We start from the raw sequence: 6,026 nt of genomic DNA on the forward strand, positions 1-6,026 counted from the left end.
AGAATAGGGATGATTATTTAACATGATAGTTATGTCGTGGTATGTGAGAAAAGAAGTATGGAAATGTTTTTTTGGAAGTGGAAGCACTGTAGCCATAGCAACTTGTTACGGCCGTATATTTTGGTTTATAAAGTTTAGTTTACCCTCATATTTTTGGGAAAAAAGGGCAAAAATACGACAAGATTCTTAGCATTTTTTGAAGTTAAGTTATTCATCTATAATCAGTATTATGGTAAATTATTTTAATTATTACTTTTCATTGAAATATAACATCAGACGTCTCGTACAACTTCCGAAGTTTTGTTACGTCTCGACTGGTTTTTGCACGCGAATATATTTATTTGATTTTCTTTTTGTCATTATAAAAACGGAGTTTATAATGAAATGATAATGTCGTCGATCACATAACACATTCAGATTTATAGTGAAATACATTTTAGCATATTTAGTTGTGTTTAAACTGAAAAGAATGACTTTTTAATAAATGTGGCCGGGTGAGAAATTATGAAGTGTAAAATCTTCCCACTCACTAAAAACCAGTCTTCAGTCGTTTAATTTTAGCCTTCTTGTCTTAGCCAATCAGAAAGTTATTGATTACCAAGTCTTCTCTCGTTTAATTTCAGCGCACGCGCATAACTGGCAAAAAGGTCGAACGTCCACCGTTGACCGTCCACTTTCATTTCGCTATGTTCTCACGGGTTCCGGGTGTAATCCTAATCTCCGGGCGAAATTAGTACCCTCGCACGGCGCTTCGCGCCGGCTCGGGGAAAAATGGATGGAAAAGTAAAACTGTAAAATATATTCCCTTCAGGTTCTCCTTTGAAAACAAGACTTCAAGGTAATTAAAACCAGGCATGGCAACCACAACACCTTCATCATATCGTATTGCGAAGAAAATTACCCGCCACTACAATCATATCTCGTTTTTACGTACATGTAAGTCTTTGAAATTAATACCTAATGGTCTACGCGCAACATACTCTTTTGAAAACTTAAAATAGAGAAGAATAATTAATCATAGATAATATAGACTGATTGATAATTGTATCAATTTACACTAACCTTACTATATAAGACAATGAAAGTGCATACAATGTATCATGGAGGAAAAACAAAAGATTTCATCGATGATATAAATATTGCTTCCTTGCTGACTCAATTGTGGTGGAACAGTAAGTGATACCCTTGTTGTTGTACGTGGAGTTCTTATGATGATCTGTGTTTAGCAAACTTGGTTTCTGTCTACTTTTTAATCCCAGATTTTGTATTTTGTGTGGTCAGTTGTATTTTGAAAATGATCCTGTCGAACTAAAGTGTCAGTATAGTTGAGTAGTTGGTAATAAGTAACTGCATCTGGTTGTAGGCAATGCTACCAAAAATACAGTCTATCATTCCTATGAATTCCTATGATATTATTTAATAATCAGGATTGACTTCTTAAACATAATAATTCAATTTATTCTGATATAGGGCTCATAAAAGAATATCCCGCTCTTTGACTTATTTATTACAGAGGTAAGTTTTCAGCATTCATAAATCATGTATGATACTTGTTGGAATGATAGTGAGTCATATCTGATAAATGGAATTGGAAATGCAATTATGTATCGCGATTTCGTAATCAAATTGAAGTCTTCAACACATTGTTTGCAAATATTTTACCAGGAGAAAAAAATGAAAGCAGTTGCTCATCCACAAACCTAACACTGCTCATTGTCACGGCGGTGGTACTGATATTCTTTTTTCTTCCGGTGGGTTTTATCGTCTACTGGTGTACGAAAAAAAATTATCTGCAATGTCAGGGAGAAGGATTACTGGGCGCTCCCGCCAGGGCAACGACGATACAAGCAATTACATACAGGTAAAGTAATCGCTGCACACAGGGATAGTTTATGAATAAGTTTCATAGATAAGATTGTTAGTCTGGGGCCGGTTTTTCGAAGCCAGAGATCAAATACGTTCCCATCTAAGCTGAACACACATCATATGCAATTCATTTGCAATTATTATGCATGCAGTTCTTTTGGAAATTGAACATTCAAGTCTCTTATCAGTTCACCGTTTAAGCTAAACATCTTTCTTGGGTAGGGGCGTAAGCGAATCGTTGTAAGGGCGTCAATATTTTAAAACTTCCGGCTGCATGTCATTTTCATCATTATTGCCATAGTATCCTGCACAGAATGTTTTGCACAAACCTTGTCTCGATTGACACTGGCGGCCTGGCCCCGCCAATGTTCTTGCTGGCCCCCCTTCCCCAAAATCCTGGCTACGCCTCTGCCCGTGTGATTCAATTTTTTGATTGAAATTCAATGCACCCCGAACAAAACATTGAATACTGTTATAAAGTACTGTTTACAGGTCAGCTCCTGCAAAATCAAACCTCTTCTTTTCTTATGAAACTCGTGGAGCTGCTCACTCCTGAAGGTAGGCCAAACTGGAAAGATCTAGCGGCAAATTTTGGCGATTTCGCTTACGAGGAAATCGCGAACTTCGGAGTTGGCAAAACTACAGTGGAGACCAAAATCACGTCAACCATCGACAAATTATATAGATGTTGTCTCAACATTAAGAAGGAAGATGTGGCGACGTACATTGCCGATTGTGTAAGCCAAATAACAGACACTACACTTGTGTAGACAATTGGCCTTTTTTGACAGGCGATATCCGCCGTTTCCTGCATGCCTATATGGGTACCAAGTGAGCACACGACTTCGTTTCGACGTGGAATTTTGGTTGAACTTTTGTCGCGACGTCGATCATCAGCGGGAAATCGACGTTGTTTCCACGTCAAGGTCATTTCCACGACGTCGAATCAATGTCGCTTGTCAACGTTGTTTCAAGGTTGAAACATGGTCGATACGTAGTTATATACGTACAGGGTCGTTCGGCAACCAAAAATCGACTGGCTTTCAATATTGCCGCATTGCCGTGTTAACACAACCTACGACTTCAACATTGCCGTGTTAACAAACCTACGACTTAATTTTTTACGGCGAATTGGTTAGCTGATAGTGTCTGATACTGTATAAAATATTTCGAGAAATTTGTACGTTCTTGAAAAAAGCGTTAATGCAGGATTCCGGGAGTCGGTTTGTAGTATAGTTTACAGCTATAGCCCGTGGACAGACACATTAAAATAAACAATTGGCCGTGGAAAAAATTATTGTTCCTTATACTTAGCTCTTTGACTCGAGTTCGTTTTTCCGGAGCAAGAGATTTAAGGGGCGGCTGCCATTCTGCGAAACACAGATTGGATAATCTTTATTTGTTTGTTATTGTTGACTGGCATACCAAGAGAAGTTTTTGGAAGGTAAGATGAGTGGATAGATTCATAAACATTCCGATGCCTAATGAGTTAGCCCATTAACAGGCAAAAAACCTTTGTCGACCCCCAGCGTCGCTAGCTGCAGGCCGTATCACCCTAATCGGGAACCTGCGCACAGGTAGAGCGGTTTTGAAATGGGCTGTTGATGTTTCTCCTGCTTTCAACATGCGACCTATACTATAGTTCGGTATATTGTTCATTTTTATTATTAAGAACATTTACGACACAAAATTTGCATAGCTGGGCTGGCTACGTCGCTGCGAACGACGCGATCATAACGCCTAGTAGGCGTCTTGTTATATATTGTTCGTTAAAATTTCTATAAGATTTTCAAGTGACTTTTTTGAAAATGTGCCTCAATAAGGGTTGATATGGGAACCTTAAATGAAATGCTTTAATTAATATTATACAGTGTATAAAACAATAAATATTAGAAAAATTGACTAAATGTGAATGCCTATCATTATCTATTGTTTAGTAACCCATGCATAAGGTGAACTAAACAAAATGTTGACATCATTTTGCCTTTGTTTATGTAATTTCAAATTCAATAGAAAAAGTGATCGAGGTTATGATAATTATAAACTTTGTTGTTTTTGTTTAGTGGATGTTAATTTTTAAACGATACTTAGGAAAACATGAAGACAGTTTAATCATTCAAAATTCAACTTTTGTTTTACTTTTACTTTTGTTTAGACAGCACTCAAAAGACTGTATAAGATTTTCAAAACATAGAAACCGCGAAGTGTTTTACTTTGACGGACATAGCGTGGCTAGGCAAGGTAACCGCATTGCGCATTTGCTAACCAAATTCACGCATTTGATGTAAATCTTTGCACTGAAACGGAAAATGACAACTTGTTTTTGCCAGAAGGTCTTTTACAAAATAACAACTTGAATGACCTTCCGTTTTGAAACCAACATTCCGGCCCCTTAAAGGCGATATTTTTTCTTTACATGACGAAATTCTATAGGTTCGAAACTTTATGATAAATCTAAACTAATAGAAATCACATTAACAAATTACAAACGCATTGCAATAAAACTAAACGCTGTAATTTATGCCCTCCAAGAAATCTATAATCATATGTCATCCTGAATTAAGCTCTTTGAACTAGCGTAATGAACTTGTTTCCACACGCCGGCATCGAAAGAAGTTTTTACTAACCCAGTTTAACCAATTACATGCAACATGACCTAATTAAATCTGCATCTCTTATATGCAGTCGTTGATGAGTGTGGCAAGCTTAACGCTTGCAGTACTAAACAGTTCTGTAGTGAATAAGGCACTGTGAAATGAGGAATGTGGAATGAGGAACAAAAGGCTTTATACGTTTTAGAGCACCTATACCTGAGGCAACTTTTTTGCACAATTTTCTAATATGAATTTTCCAAGACATATTTTCATCAATATATGTACCAAGAGATTTTGAAAAAGTAACTTGTCTAATTGGAACATTATCAATTGACAGAGGAGAGGAGAAGAACTTTCTGGGATTGCCTGATTATTTATAAGTAAAGAAATATGTGTGAAGTGTGATAAATACATTAAAACTCTAACTAAGCATCGTATCTGAGATGTATATATAATAAAACTATGCATTTCACGATCCATGTTGGCAAAAACAACTAACTAATGCGTTATAGTATAGGTATAAACATTATAGTATTCGCTATACTGTGAAAAAGTGATATGATATATACAAATTCGCCATTTTTCTGCCATATAGCTATATCGGCCATATCGCTTTTTAGACTGTAGTTATACATGCTTTCATTTTGAGAGCACACGACTACACAGTCATACTAGAAATACATGCATGCAGCAACCCCTCGCCTGAAGGGATAAACATATATTTCCATAATTTAAATTCGTATAAGTAAATGACTATATGAAGTACAATAAAGTATACTATATAAAGTCGACTCTCGAGCTATCAAATTCAACTATACTGTTAGCATAATTCATTAATTGTGCTGCGAATAGTTTTAAATATTCTACTACAATTTTTAGCGAAATTTCAATTTCTTAAACACATTCACCTTTAAAAATAAATGTTTTCCCAATCAAAATAATTTTAACGAAATTGACAAATAAATTTAAGAGGTGTCAATACGTTTGTTGATAAATCCACAAATTAAACTTACAAAATACTTGTAAGTGTTTTAAAATACAAAATCTAACCATTTACCTGTTCAAAAACACTCTAAAAATGCTTCAAAATCGTAGATTTTTTACCATCCCTTTGAATCAAAGTTTTTCTATCCGAAAGCATCTTGTCGGGAACTGACCAACAGATAAGCACTAAAAATACCTTTAGGGCAGGCACTTAACAATGCACAAACTGCACAATATCATATATCACATTAATTAAGGGAAGGGGTTTAAATTGAGTTAGTGAGGGTGTGACACGCGAGAAGTGCGGACGAAGACTTAGTGAATTTAATACATTTTCTTTACTAAATATTGTTGTTTGAGACTTTGTGATTTGTCGGGAACATCAGTTTGGGGTCAACAAAGCATCTTTCACATTATATTTTAATCAATTTTACGACTGAATTTTTCGTATATTTTCAAGATCATCGAAATAAAAATAGTTTTTTATATTTCAAAATGTCAGTTATGTTGACGTGACCAAAATTTTAATTCAGCCAATCGCACACTTGCAAACGTTTGCTAGTTACCAGTTTTAACTCGTCT

General features: G+C 35.7%; 1 long non-coding RNA gene across 2 annotated transcripts; it reads left to right on the top strand.

Moving 5' to 3' along the window:
• The first annotated feature begins 772 nt into the window (after positions 1-772).
• LOC114544485 lies at positions 773-2,745 on the top strand. Of its 2 annotated transcripts, XR_003690445.1 has the most exons (4): positions 773-936; positions 1,471-1,515; positions 1,666-1,861; positions 2,359-2,745. It is a non-coding gene; the product is annotated as an uncharacterized LOC114544485 (long non-coding RNA). The 2 variants fall into 2 exon arrangements; XR_003690444.1 differs by having other exon boundaries at positions 1,666-2,745.
• Positions 2,746-6,026: the final 3,281 nt, after the last annotated feature.

The sequence above is a fragment of the Dendronephthya gigantea genome, unplaced genomic scaffold (genome assembly GCF_004324835.1).
Source record: "Dendronephthya gigantea isolate DGI-Jeju-01 unplaced genomic scaffold, DenGig_1.0 000805F, whole genome shotgun sequence".
Lineage (NCBI taxonomy): Eukaryota > Metazoa > Cnidaria > Anthozoa > Malacalcyonacea > Nephtheidae > Dendronephthya > Dendronephthya gigantea.